At 37.8% G+C, this 16183-nt stretch overlaps 1 protein-coding gene across 1 annotated transcript in view; it reads right to left on the bottom strand.

Moving 5' to 3' along the window:
• LOC107586544 (calmodulin-binding transcription activator 1-like) overlaps positions 1–16183 on the bottom strand; it is a 491571-nt gene that overhangs the window by 159121 nt on the left and 316267 nt on the right. The window lies entirely within an intron of this gene.

Genomic DNA, 16183 nt, shown 5'->3' with positions numbered 1-16183 from the left:
TTTTGTGGCTGTACCATCACACGGAAGAGCGTAAATTATGAATATGCACATACGTACACAACACACACCATCCTCGTAGGCTTTCTGTTGTCTTGCAGGATCGCGCGGGCCCGGTCGTAATAAGCAGAAGTCCCAGGGTGCGACAGAAGATGAGCAGAGCCAGTAATCAGAGGCAGCTTCCAGCAATTGTGATACATGTGATATTCACAGCAATTGTGAAAAGTGATACATTACAACGCAATCCAGCAATCGGTGCCCACCGCTTAGCCGAACTTTGAAAATTCTTGCTTATAAAAGAGATGACTCCTGGTGAAGGCTAAGTCCTGTAGTTTTATTACACCTCAGGGCTTCAGTGGCCTGACTTTGGAGAGATAAGGTTGTACCCTTTTCATTTCCTATCCGCCGGCCGATATTTTAAGCCGGCTTGTTAAGGGGCGTCAGAGGAGAGCGGGGAAAGGCAAGTTTGATGCATGGCTTTACAACAGGAGCCAGGCCCATAATGCTCAAAGGCCGATCATTACTGACCTTAATAGCCCAGTCTGCATCTGGGCTTGATTGATCATGCCTAGCAGGTTGTGAAATGCACCATCTGGAAGGAAGTAAGGAAGGAAGGTGAGTAGGGACTAAAGAGGAAAAGAGAGGTAGGCAGCAAAAGCTGAGCGCTGAGCATTAGCCCAAGTGAGCGGGGGGATAGATGGAGAGAGAGGTGGGATTGATGGCTGGAGTGGGATGCCGTGGAAACTTAACTGCACTAAGAGGCCTTGCTAGTGCCATAAACACCATCACTGACATAAACAACAACACTTAGCTGGGCTATGTGTATACAATATTCATTTCAGGGGGCGGCTTGCTAACTCTTGTTTACTCGCCGAGGACTGGTTTATGTGAGCAAAGTGCAGCCAGCTGGGGTTAAGCGCCACTTTCTGCCTCATCTGAGGTGCAAAGTGTGTGTGTGTTTACAGGATAAATCACCTCACAGGTGTCTGGACTGAGAGAGAGAGAGAAAGAGAGAGAAATGGGAAGGCTTGTTTTGAAATTCGAATCAATGAAGAGGAAATCAAGAGACCGGGCTCAGTTAGTGCAAACACTCATTATCATGATTACATGAACTCTAACATAATTTTTTATCAAAGGATGTTCTGCTTGATTTAATTAGTGAGCTCAATATATGAAAGAAAAAGTGTAAAGTCTTGATTTCAGAATCATATTAAATTACACACAGTTCCTGTTCAAGTTAGGCAATTTAATAATGATGACTACATTACTTACATTATTGACAATATGATGCAAATCAAATGTACGTATATTTGTGTGTATGCAGTGGTGTGAAAAAGTGTTGGCCCCCTTCCTGATTTCTTATTTTTTTGCATGTTTGTCACACTTTAATGTTTCAGATCATCAAACAAATTTAAATATTAGTCAAAGATAACACAAGTAAACACAACATGCAGTTTTTAAATGATGGTTTTTATTATTAAGGGAAAACAAAATCCAAAACTACATGGCCCTGTGTGAAGAAGTGTTTGCCCCCCTGTTAAAACTGTGGTTTATCACACCTGAGTTCAATTTCACCCAGGCCTGATTACTGCCACACCTGTTCGCAATCAAGAAATCTCTTAAATAGGACCTGCCAGACAAAGTGAAGTAGAGGGCTGTTTTGCTGCTTCAGGACCTGGAAGACTTGCTGTGATAAATGGAACCATGAATTCTGCTGTTTACCAAAAAATCCTGAAGGAGAATGTCCGGCCATCTGTTCGTGACCTCAAGCTGAAGCGAACTTGGGTTCTGCAGCAGGACAATGATCCAAAACACACCAGCAAGTCCACCTCTGAATGGCTGAAGAAAAAAAAAAAGAAGACTCTGGAGTGGCCTAGTCAAAGTCCTGACCTGAATCCTAAGGGTGGCCCAACCAGTTATTAGGTTTAGGGGGCAAACACTTTTTCACACAGGGCCATGTAGTTTCGGATTTTGTTTTCCCTTAATAATAAAAACCTTCATTTAAAAACTGCATGTTGTGTTTACTTGTGTTATCTTTGACTAATATTTAAATTTGTTTGATGATCTGAAACATTAAAGTGTGACAAACATGCAAAAAAATAAGAAATCAGGAAGGGGGCCAACACTTTTTCACACCACTGTATATACATGCACACACTACCATTCAAAAGTTGTTTTTTTTTTCATTGTTTTTGGAAGAAATTTTTTATGCTCACCAAGGCTGCAATTACTGCAAAAATACTGCAACACCGTGTCTACACCGGACGCGAGCCGTGCCGCGACAAAATACAATAGAACCTATTATGCTGTCTACACTGGATGCGGCGTGGGGTGACAAATTCCCGACAGTAAACTGCTGCTGCGTTCTATTTATGACGTACTGACACAAATTTTTAACGGTCTCTTTGTCGTGTCCAGTGTAGACAGACTTTAGCTGTTGCGGCGTGGTGCGACACGACAACCGTCGCGTCCGGTGTAGACACGGTGTAATACATTAAATTATTATTACAATGTAATTTTGTTTTCTATTTGAATTTTTTTTTAAATGTAATTTATTCCTGTGATGGCAAAGCTGAATTTTCAGCAGCCATTACTCCAGTCTTCAGTGTCACATGATCCTTCAGAAATCATTCTAATATGCTGATTTGCTGCTCAAGAAACATCTTATTATACAATAGTATTTATTTTAAATAAAAACCTTTTGTAACATTCTAAATGTTTTTTATTGTCCCTTTTGATCAATTTAATATGCCCTTACTAAATATAAGCATTTATTTAATGAATTAACGAATTTAACTGAATAAAAGTACTAATGTTTTCCTGTAGCTCAAACAGTAGAGCATGGCGTTAGCAACACCGAGGTTTCAATTCCCAGGGAAAGCAAGAACTGATAAAATGTAAAAGTGTACCTTGAATGCAATGTAAGCTCCTTTGGATAAAGCATCTGCCAAAATGCATAAAAATTTAATTTCTTTCAATAAAACTAAATCTTTCTGACCCCAGACTTGTGTTAATCAATATGTATTGTTATATTTGTACACATAAAAAACTCAGTTATTTACAGCTTAAGTGAAAAACATGGCTAAATAATTTCAGTGACACATTTATTCTAACTCACAATAAAGTTTGATCAAAGCATCCTCTGATGAGAGATCAGAACCATTTTAAGCCATTTTCAATGTTGAATACTAGAAAAAAAGGCTGAATCATGTGTAATTCTGTATGGTGAGCAGAAAGAAAACACTGATATAAACAACCACAAACTCACAGTCTCAGAAAACCAGACAGTAAAGGCACATCTGGTGTGTGTATGTCTGGGGTGACAGAGAAGCAGGTGGAATGGAAGCATTGTAGCTGACTCAACAGCTTTCTCATTTTATTACCAAATCAGTCATGACAAACCCCCCGCTCTGTACATGGAGGGGAGGGGACAATGGCAGAGTGTTTCTATAGTGCACAGATTTATCTGCTAATGCAATATGACCTTCTCAATGTACAGTAATGGTCCCCACTATAGACTAGTCAGACAGAAATGTAGTGTCACCTCTGAAAATCTGTCATATGTGGGTATTAAAGTATTTGCAAAGATCCTAAACCAATATTTAACATACGATATCCATTATAATCAATATGGTAATTTAATCATTTTCTCTTAGAATCCATCTGCAGAGAAATTATTTTTATGTTATATTAAATCAACAAGAACTCTTGATTTTGGATTTTGTTTTAGATCCATTCAGAATGATATTTTCTGTATCCCAGGATGAGATGGCTATTGACAGGAGGCTGAAGAGCTTGTGCAATAGGCGGGTGTGAATAGACACCCACCTATGAATGGACACTCTCTTCATGTAGAGAGAGAGAGAGGCTGATTGATGGCAGGGAGTTGTGCGAGATTGTGCAGGACTCTGAGTGAGTGTAATGGAGTTCATTCATGAGTTACGAGTGCACTCCTCACCGTTGTAAAAGAGGGATAAATCTCCTCACAACTGCCAGTGAAAAAGATACAAGTCAGTGCCATGATGGGACACAAAACAGACGCTGGAAGATACTTCACACACACACACACACACACACACACACACACATATTATGTCAGTGGTTCTCAACTGGTTTTGTCTCAGGACCCAGAAACTGTATGTTTGTTTATTGTACTAATTATCTAACTGTTTATTGTATAAAAGTGAACAAAATTCTGTAAAACAGAAAACTGCATAAGCTTTTAATATTTACATTAGAGGTCGACCGATGTATCGGTTTTGTTTTTTGCTGGAAATATCGATTATCGGCAAAAATCCATGCCGATAGTTTTCCGGGTTGAGTCCGTTGCTGGAACGGCTGAGAAGGGTCTGCTGTCATTATACAGTACGAGAGCGGCCTCTAGTGGTTGAAATCACTGACAGCACGTGCTATTTGTTTAGACACGTGATACTGCACGATGAACAGAGCTGGAAACTTCAGATGCGGATTTAAATGCAGCCGACAGAAAATCCTGCTGCGCCACAGAGCGTCATTCACATAGTTTTCCTTTAAATTACATTATATTTGTCCCGAATTGTTGATAATGCTTCATATATAGAGCTATAATATAGATCGCGCTTTCTCTTTCCGTTTGCTCTGTTTTCTAAACACCGAACTTCAAACTCATCTATGCCTCATTGTTCATTCGTTTGGTGATTAAATAAACTGTTTTAGACCGCTGCTCGAATTGAACGCGACGCGTCCGGAGTGTGTGTGATACCAGTGAGTTCTCCTAGACTCAGCGCTGTGCTTTTATTTTGATTAGATAATCATCAAGTGTTCAAGAATAGAAGAAGTTAAAGTGTGAGAGTATACATACAATATCCATATGTATCAACCCTCTACATTGCGAGTAAATCATCACTCTGGGCAACTAAATGATGTCGAATATTAGCCAATTGCTAATAAATTCTCAGATTTTACCAGTGCGTGAGTTGGAGGCTAAGTATAAGTTTAGTATAAGTTTAACACTCTCTGACTGAGCGCATCAGAGTTTCACTCTCCGCCACGCGATCTGTGCTGTTTTTCAGTTCATCTGAATGGATGTGCAATGCACCTGTATTTATTTCAATTTGCACATAATATACCTGTACATACAACTGTCTATTGTTATATACCTGTACATACAATTGTCGATTTGTATATTTTTATTCCTTATTTACTTGTTCTATTTTTCTATTTTTTATTATCTGTGTTTTTGTTCTGTCACTGTCATTCTGTTACACTGTGGAGCTTCTGTCATGAAAACAAATTCCTCGTATGTGTAAACATACCTGGCAATAAAACTCATTCTGATTCTGATTCTGATTCTTTAAGCATGACTGTTGAAATGAAATGGTAACACTTTAAAATAAGAGTCCATTTGTAACATTAAGATGAATGAAAGCTGTGCAATGAAAGTATTGTTCCTTGTTAGAGTGTGTTCATTTCAACATTTTTATTATTATTATTACTACTACTACTAGTATGGTTCAGTACTGTTTTTTTTAATAAAGCATTATTTTAGTTTTTGTTCAGTATCCATTTTAAAAACAATCGGTTAATTAATTGGTATCGGCCAGTGTGGTTCAACCTAGCTATCGGTATCGGCAAAATCCACTATCGGTCGACCTCTAATTTGCATATATACACACGCCAGTTCAATGGGAAAATTTGGTTTCTAAAGGTTGAATTTTGTTGGTTTTATGCTTTTTGCAGCCAATGAGTCACTGCACAAAATAAACAGTGTTTATTCTCACTGCGAGTGAATCCATATTTAGTGTAGTCTGGGTCATTTTACCCCACTGTTTTCAAGAATGAAGTAATGTAACAACCTTCGTGTTGGGATCTGAATTATTTGGCTAGTTTCTACCAGAGTTCTGTTCTCCTCCTTTTAAAAAAGCCTATTTAATTTGCTATCCAAACTACGCACTGTTATATGGCTAGTTTCATTTTATTATTCGCATTTAGCATTGTTTTATCCTTGCTGTCCATAACCCTATAAGAACAGACCTGCAACTTAGTTGAGAACTGCTGCTCTATATGATGTGCATTAATTTTCGCCTTTCTTTATTGGCTGGGCTATAGAGGAGGCTAATGGGCCTTCAAAGAATTACTGAGAGTCTCAGTCTCACACAAAGTATGGCCAGTCCTCTGCCTCATTGGAGCCCTGATAATGAGAACATAGACCTCTATGATCGTTCACAGTGAGAAGACGACAGCAAAGTTCATCAAACCTTCACATTAATTTACACACACACACACACACACGCACACACGCACACACACGCACACACACAGTTAATGTATGATGTACAGTACTTTTCATCATTTTGGCTCATTGTGATACAAAAAATTACAAAAAATGAAGATAGCGCTACTGATATAATATTCTTGTTTTTTTAGCTTGGCATACTTTTCTGTTATATTATGTGCAATATAGCATCATCCCATCTACATTGGTTATACACTATTAATCAGAGTGCATTATGGGTATAAAACAATACGCTATAAATGGGAGTAAATTCAGACAGAACTCGACAACACTAAAAAAATGGCAAAAAGCGAATATAGGGTGACTTTGGGCACAGCTTCTACCATAATAAATAATGACATCAGACTCCATGTGACACAGAGATAAAGTAATATCAGACTCCCTCTATAGATATCTTGAGCTGAACCAAACAGTCAAAATCTGCCAGGTTTTGTGTGTGCACTTCATAATAAAAACAAATCATTATTAATTAATTAACTGATAAAATTGTGCACAAACACGCACACACACAAACATTTTAATGCTTCTGGATTTATTGGCTTGTAGAGAAAAAAAGAGAAAGAATAAGCAATTTTTTGGTGCTGGATTGGGTCACAGGGTCATGTTTAGTTCTTGCGTCAATGTGCTGGAGCTAACAGGAATAACTGCCACCTTCCCTGTGTGGGAGGAAATCAGCACTAATACACACTCATTATGGTACAGTGCCAGTCAAACTCTGAGAATATCTGGAAGGTCTTAAAATAACTGTTGCTCATAATTTTTCAGTGGTCCAAGATTGGGTTACTCGACAAATCTATTCAGTGTCACAAGAAAGCTAATAACGAAAGTGTGTGTGTGCTTGTCCTTGACAGATGAGAGAGGTGGCAGGACTAAGCGTGTGTGTGGCAGAGGAAGAGAAGGGGAGATGTCAGGATCCAAAGGTGCTACAGAAAGCACAGTGCTGCTGGATTACCCAACATACACGTCATTTAAAAACTCCCCCATCACTACCGATTATTAACTATTCCCACTGACACCCTGATGCCCACTAGGAGACCTTGTGTTGGCCTACATGGGAGCAGGTAATGGAGGCATTGATGGATATTTCCCCTCAGTCTCTGCGGTGCGACGCCCACTTGCGCGACCTGCCGCCCGCCCGGCCATGCTCGGAAGAGCTCCGGTGTCAAGGTAACAATGATTCATGGTGTGACCTTACCAGTAATGCCAGCATTAATCTACGCAAGTGGAATAAATGAAGTGGTTCCGCAGCCGACGTGTCAAAGAGTTTTTATAAAGACAAATCCACAGGCGGGTTTACCTGTGTACATATATTCATAACAGTCAGTGTGACACAAAAAAGGGTCTCTCTCTCTCTCACACACACACACACACACACACACACACACACACACATAGCCTCTGATGCTCCTAACACCTCCATAGTCACACTGCCACAGACACTGACTGCAGCAAAATTATATGACAAAAGAAAAAGATATGAAAACAGATGAAGGGAATTTTCATTAAATCAGATTTTCTTATCCTACAATTTAAGCCACTAACAAAACTATGTAAACTGATTAATCAATGGATAAATGAGAATCACCTCAAAACAGGTAAATCTGGAATAGTTGAGCAAGGACTGTCCGTGCTAATTTGTATTTTTTTTAAACCAACTGGACTGCAGTGTACTTCCTAAAATGCTAATAAGAGTGGGACTGACAACCATACTTAGTTACATACAGGTAAACTGAAAACATTAGTAATTTTATATAACTGTATATCATTGTATACAAATATAAATTTATAAATAAGCTGTAATGACAGTGACAGTTAATAATAATATTAAAAATAACATTATTAGTACAGTAAAGACCTTTTACATTGTTTCAAAAACTCTATTTTAAATAAATGCTGCCCTTTTGAACTTTCTATTCATCAAAGAATCAAGAAAAAATTTATAATCACTTCCACAAAAGTATTAGGCAGCACAACTGTTTTCAACTCTGATAATAATTGTTTCTTGAACACCATATTAGAATCAGCATATTAGAATGATTTCTGAAGGATCATGCTGAAGGATCACACTGAAGACTGAAGTAATGGCTGCTAAAGATTCAGCTTTGCCATCACAGGAATAAATTACATTTTAAAGCAGAATAGAAAACAGCTCTTTTAAATTGTAATACTATTTCAAAATATTACTGTTTAACCAGCTGTCCTGTGTGGTTCCATTCACACAGCACAGACTAACCAAAGTCTGTCAAATTCTGTCATTATTTACTTACACTGTCGTTTCAACCTGTATGACTTTCTCTCTTCTGCAGAACACACTTTTTTTTTTGTCTAAATGAAAGTCAGTCGGGTCCAATGTTGTCTGGATGCATTTGATTTTCAAAATATCTTCTTTTGTGTTCCATTCAGATTTGGAACAAAATGGGGGTGAGTAAATTATTATTATTATTATTATTTTTTTTTAATTTTGTGTGATCTATCCCTTTCAGGAAATAACGTGCATATCAGTCTCATTCGTAACTTAACTGTGTGTGAATGGAAGTGTATTTGGCAGTCTAAAACAAGATTGACAACCATATTCTGTTGCTGTGTGAATGTAGCCTATGTAGAATGAAATTATGTAAATTTTTTAAGTTGGAAAAAAAAATCCAGTCAAACTAAAGTGCTGAGTGCCAAACATGTGCTCCTTAGTTCTGTATACAAAATAAATCCATGTAATCGTATAGCATCCAGTGGCGGCTGTATGCACTGTGCATACCATGAGCGCTCTGAACTGAAAAACATATTCCCTGCGATTATTTCAGTTTTGAGTCCTGTATTTCTGTCGAATGAACCAGCAATACCAATCATTCGTGATTTAATCATTATTTTGAGTCCGTTCTCTCTTTTCAATGAACTGGCCGAATGCGTTTGGACCGCTCTCTCACTGAATCATTTCCCCTGGCCACGGGTCTAAAATTAATGGGGGCTTAAGGCAAAAATGTCACCAAATTGGACAAAAATGCCCCTGCTCAGTTAAACTAAATCTATCACAGCAGTCGCGAATAAAATGAAAATGAAATGAAAAGTGTTGATTGTGTCTTTACATTTAGATCTCATATCACCTCGTATTTCTTTTGACGTGTTTTTACAGCATTGTGCATTATAACCAATCACACACGATTCTGTTGAGTTTATGAATGCAATGGCCAATCAGAAGCCTTTAGATTAGTCATCACTGAAACACCGGAGTTTTGTTCAGTGCACACGCTCACTTTCTGCACTTGCGCAAATTCTCTCATCATAAACAACAAAGTGCAGATGTATGTACCATGTAAGAGATTCATTTTACAGTGTAGCCAGCTTCATTGATAGTGCTTAAACTCGCACTGTAGTCAGTGATAATGTGATAATGTAACCGTTCTTTGCTTGCTTTCGGTATATAATTTATTCGCTGTTTGAATATTCGTGGAAATTAAACAAAACAATGAAATAATTAGTAACTTACAATGTTTTTATTAAACTCTGATCACATTAAATATAAATTCAGCCATATTAAAATATTTTATGACATGACACCCATACTTGCCTAAAAAGATGGGTTTATGATGTGCGTAGTTAATAGATTATACCTTCTGCCTATGCTGAATCATCTGAAGCATCTGAACATTTCTGAGTCAGTAAAACAAACAAGAACACAGAGACCAAACTGTGCTGGATGAAGACTGTAACAAAGTTCGTAGTCACGGGAAGAAGGAGGCGGGAACCGGGAAACGTTCAAAACTTTAATAAAGTAAACAAACACAAAATGAAAGTAAAGCGGCAGCCCCTCGCGGACGACTGCCGCACACAAAACACAAAATAAAGTCCAGGCCTGGTCCTCTCTCATCCAACACTGTCGTCACTCCTCCTTTTATCCTTCCAGAGCTACTCCGTGGGACTCGAGACCGGTGAGTAGCGCAGGTGTCGTGCATTAGCATTTACTCCACTGGCCTCACTCTGTTCCCACGGCTCTCGGCCCCGCCCCTCTCGTCACAAAGACACCTTCTAGCGACACCTTCATTACAAAAAAATTGTCTCTGTGCGTACCCTCAGCAGAAATCCTGCAGGCGCCCCTGATAGCATCTACCCTGCTTTAAACACTGGTCCAGCACCAGTCAGATGCTCTCCTGTTCTCCTGACAAGACGGAGCTGGATCAATCCTTTGGGGGGGGGAGGTCTGTCACGTGGCGGTGTATTAAAACTGACAACCATTTGACAGCCTTCAAGTCCTGCACACCGGACCCTCCCCCACCCCCCTCTCCCACAGCCACACTGACGTCTGGCTGATTTATACTCCCACTAAGGATGGTGATGATGATGATAATAATTAATCAAGGGCTCTTCCTGCACCTCAAGGAGCTTTTCGGAGTGAAAAAAAGATACATGGCCCACTTTTCCCTCTGTCTCCCTGCCAGTCCTGAGCTGTGGCGAGGAGAAAGCTCCATGCATTATCCTAACATCACCGGAGCTATTTATATCGCCCAGTTTATCACTGACACTTATGATTCTCCGCCTGCTGTACAGCAGGGGCTCCGCGCAAAAGCGCAATTTCCTTAAAGCTGCCCCATATATCGTCGAGCAACAACACAGCCTATGCAAATTGGAAGCAGTCAAAGGACAGCGAGGTGACAACGGGAAAACAACATCATAATTTCTCATGCAGGAAGGGAGGGGAAACCAGAGCAAAAGTGCCCGCCCGGTCCGGAGGGAGAAGTCCTCTAAGCTAGGGTTGGGAGATGTCTACCAAATTGGCATCGGACGATGTCTATAGTGAAGCTCAGCAGAAATTCTGCATCACGATGGACAATGACATTTTGGAGGATGGGGGTTTGGTTTCTGAGCGTTACAGTGGGTCAGAGCATACATGAATATTCATGAGTTTCCTAGATGTGTGTGGAACTGAGAATTTTAGTTAACTCCTTGTTTCTCAGCAGGTTTAATGGAATATTTCAAAACGGGTAAATGTATTTCCAGCATGTTGCAAACTTGTGCCTAAACTACATTTGTTTATCATTTCGTAACAGTTTTTATTAGTTTGCAGTGCACATTTTTGTTCACACAAACGTAGCATTTTTTGGGCTACATTTCAATGACTGAACAATCAAAGAATGCAATCATTCAGTCAGGGATGACTGAATGATTGCATTCTTTGATTGTTCATTCATTGAAACTTACCTTTTTGAACTGGCATATGGTCAGTAATGAAATGTATTGCACTGTGTGTTTTTGCTTTTATGATTTTCTTAATTATATATTGATATATATATATATTTTTTACGGTCTCTTGTATTGGTGTAAAGCACACTGGTCAACTGTTGTTGTGTTTAGTTGTGCTATAGAAATAAAATTGACATTGACATTGATTGTCATTCTTTGTGTAATTTTAGGATAAAGCACAGCAAAGCTCAGCTTGTTGTATACATTGATTTCAGTTCAATGTGCTCTTCATTTGTAGCTTGCGAAGCTTTAAAACTGTGTCTGTTGTTATTATCATTGGATGAATACATCATTGCCTGCAACAAATAAAATAAACCTATATGAATGCATCTGTGGACATATTTTTTGTATACTGCTGTGACGATCCATGTCTTAACTTACCCGTTCCAAGTCAGACTATGCTTTGGTTGTGAACTGTCTGCCGTCTGGTGGTAAACTATGATACAGTAAAACACTGCTGCAAAAATTTTGCTGAAATGTCATTGTTTTTTCATGTTTTCACTTTTACAAACAAATATAAATTTACAAATGAAGATTGTCACAAGGCTTAAGTTTCCATTTGTACAGTAAAACCAAAAATCCCAGAACACATGAATCATCTACACTGATTTCCAATAACGCATATATAGATGTGCAGGAACTACCATTTCAATTATTTATTGCTATGCTCTTCTCTTACTGTTTAAGTTTTAAAACTGTCTTCCTCTGGCAGTTAATGAAATAACGTTCACCCACCATAGTGGCCTAATAAACATTTTTGCAACATACACTGATGTTATTCTCTGTCGTGTGTTGCACTGTGTACACAATGATGACCATTGTTACAAATGCATGATCTATTTTACATGCACAACAAACACTCATTCAACATAATTTAAAAGTCATAAAGTTTCATAAACAAATATATACTTAACTGGGCTTTAATTAGAGGCACTTTTTTATAAAAATAAGGTGTAATAAAGATTGGATCATGGCCTTAATTAGCTTACAAGCTTGCTAACTAGATGTTGGTATAACGTTGATGAGGATGTTTGATATTACGTGAGACAGTGACATTTTGTTTTAAAAATATGAATTCAATAGTGATTCACACTCAAAATCCAGGAAAATGTTAGGCATGGAGGATGCTATTAATAAAGTTTTCCAGAATTTTGATTGTGAACCACTATTGAATTCTTGTTACAAACTAAAAAGATTTATGCACCAAAACAAGACAGCATAGAAGACAAGAGAGTGTGATGTAAACATCCTTGTTGAATCTGCTGTAAATATGACACATAATAAAGCTATTCTTCTAAGATCATATGTAAGATGTGTATCCTTAAAACAAATGGACATTTCTAAACTTGATTCTGGCATTTGATTCATGACATTAACATTTAAAAGTTTGGGATTACTACGATTTTTTTAAATTAATGAATACTTTTGTTCGACAAGGATGCATTCAATTACTAAAAAAAAAATCACAGTAAAGACATTTATAATGTTACAAAATATTTATATTTCAAGTAAATGCTTCCATTCATCAAGAAATCCTGTCACTGTATAATGGTTTCCACACTTCACTAAGCAGTACAACCATTTTCAACTGTGATAATAATAAGAAATGTTTCTTGAGCAGCAAATCAGCATTATCCAGTGATCTCTGAAGGATCATGTGACACTGAAGACTGGCAAAGTCGAGATCTGACATCACAGGAAAAAGATGGAAAACAGTTATTTTAAATTGTACAAATATTTCACAATATTACTGTTATTGACTTGCCTATTTTTAATCAGATTAATGCAAAGAACCTTACACTCTAAAAAATGCTGGGTTGTTTCAACCCAACTTTGGGTCAAATATGGACTAACCCAACTGTTGGGTTACATTTTTACATTACATTTTTAACCCAAAAGTTGGGTTACTCCAAATTTGACCCAAAGTTGGGTTGAAATAACCCAGCATTTTTTAGAGTGTACTAATATAAAACCTTTAAACCGTAATCATATTATAAAAACAAGCACAAGCACACTTATGAACCTTTGTAATTAAAATTAGGAGCATATTTTAACATCAAATTAGTTGCTTATTCTATTCCATAAAATGCTGTATTTGTTTTCTCATTTACAGTGCACCAAAATGTAGGCTACTTTTGTCCATACAATTTTGTTTAATCCAAAATTTTACTCATGTATTAAAGGAACACTTTCATGTATGTGTGTGTGGTCTTAGGTTCTTGTTCATTTTGAAAATATAAGAACAATCACACCAGGATAGATGAAAAATGATTAGTCCACAGATACAAGTTTATTTCAGTTGGTGCGCTCAAATGTTAGCTAATAAGCTTCAGTACAATGAACTGAAATCAATGTATACAACTAGCTGATGTTTGCTGTGCTTTAACATTACGCAAAGAATGTCTGAAATCATTCAGTCAGTACAGCTGTACAAAACGTGCAAACTAATAAAAACATTATAAACCATTGTGAAATTATGAACAAATAGTTTAGGAATAAGTTTGCGCAATGCTGAAAATATATTTACCTTTTTTAATATATTCTGTTAAACCTGCTGAGATATAAGGAGTGTCAACTAAAATTCTCAGTTCCACGAACATATCCAGGAAATTCATGAATATTTATGTATGCTCTGCCCACTGCAACCGAAAATCTCATAAACCAAAAATCTCATAACACCGGGCCTAAGGAGCGATGCGGAGCAGACGTCAGAGGATTAAAACGTTAAATTTAATTATTATTAGGCTATTTTAATTTTATTGTAATTTATTTATTATCCAACACCCTCGATCTGACCCGCATGTTCTAGCCTATTTAATCTAATTTAATTTAAGTAATTTTGAATTTTGTTGCTGTTTTTAGTTTGTGTAAAATATCTATATAGTGTGATTAATTAAGATGTTTTTTTGCGGGTGGGTTGTGGGAGGGGGGGGTGTCGTGGGGAATTACGATGTCAACTCAACATGGTGATGTCTGTCAGCCATCACCGATGGACGATGGCATCGTCTACCAGCACAACCATACTGAGTGTGTGCCCGTGTGTGTTTTGCAGGTGTTTTGAAGGCTGTAAAAGGGAAAGAGGGAGCAGAGGGGGTGGAGGAGTAGATGCTCTTGGAGAAAAATTAGATTTTGAATTCCTGTGTGGCTGTTTCAACTGTAGCCTGGAGCCATGGGGAAGCTTTTTGTCTCACCTCCTCTTTATTTCCTCCGCTGGACTGAAGCCAGACAGACGTGCTGGGCATGTGTTTAAAACTAAGTCTGTCCTTCTGCACTCCGCAGCTGTATATAAAGACGCACACACACATCGCTGAAACACAGTGTCAGCATACGCAGCTGCTGTGACTGATAAAGGAGGCACAAATTGAGTACTGCACCATAAAAGACTCTTAAGAGGAAAAAAGCCTGTAATCCATATAGCCGAAAACAGAACTTTACAGCAAAACACATAAACACGGGGCCTGCTATAGGAAAAGTATATCTCGTTCACAATCACTCGCTTTCTCTGTATAACTCCCACTGTTTCATCTTTGATTTTAAAAATAAACTTTTCCTCTTCTATCCATCCCATCACTTCGAACAAAAAAACAATTTTTGAATTTTTTTTTTTCATTTTTAATAGCATTTTTTCTTTTTTCTCCTAGATTCTTCTATGCAGGGTCCAAATTTCAGTTTTTGCCAAACCTTCCAATGACTTGAAAAAAATTACTGCCATGAATATGTATTTTGCTTCTTTTTTTTTTTCTATTTTAATTTTTGTCCATATTAGTTGAATAACTTGTAGAGTAAAAACATCAGTTGTTCTGAGGTCAGACAGACAGACAGATATGCTAGATATCATTTGGTAAATTTTCTGCTAACGGTACAAATCGTAAGAATGCAAGTCACAACACATTTTCTTTAGAAGGTATCTTTGATTTGAATTACTTACATCAGTGTTGGTAATACTATCATTCAATTTGATTTAAATAATTGAAGATTTGTTATAAAATATGTATATAATATATATAATATATTCAAATACATAATGGGGGTCAGTTTTTACTTGCATTTACCGCTTGACAAGTATAACTTTTTGACCATGCATGTAATATTTCATATGCCCAGAACTCAACACCAAATTTTTCCTGCTGTTTTGATGTTTTACTTTCATACAAGTTTATGTATCGTTACTTTCAGGGCTGATGCGTTTGCTGTATCAACATGCTTAAATGCATGTTAAATAGATTTCATCTGTGCTTGACACCATCACAATGTGAATTTAATATCTGGCTGCAAGTCATCATGCACGACGACCCACAGTCTTTAAACATCAACACCATCAAATGTAACTTAAAGGCCCGCGGCAGGATACGTATTCTCAAACTTCCCACCAGTTGGTTGATTTCCCTGGGCATTGGCACACAATATGCCATTATGTGCCCACCTACGTGTCAGGACCCAGTGGTGACACTGAGAATCTCACCACAGTCTCCTCAATATACATCACCCATGCTGCTTCTCCTACAATGACGAATGAGTTTATTTCTATTTTTAAACCAAGATCCGTGAGTTGAAAAGAAAGACTTATGCTAATTTGTTATTGTGTTCTGCTGGCAAGGGCGGAGGGTTAGTTTGTTGCTCGCTGTGGCCATTTTATTGCTAGCAGTGAAGCCAAGAGCAATGGAAGACTGCCTGATTAAA

The sequence above is a fragment of the Sinocyclocheilus grahami genome, unplaced genomic scaffold, assembly GCF_001515645.1.
Source record: "Sinocyclocheilus grahami isolate Dianchi unplaced genomic scaffold, SAMN03320097.WGS_v1.1 scaffold83.1, whole genome shotgun sequence".
Classification (NCBI taxonomy): Eukaryota; Metazoa; Chordata; class Actinopteri; order Cypriniformes; family Cyprinidae; genus Sinocyclocheilus; species Sinocyclocheilus grahami.
Note: the sequence above shows the minus strand (reverse complement) of the source record. Positions and strands in the feature narration are given on the sequence as shown.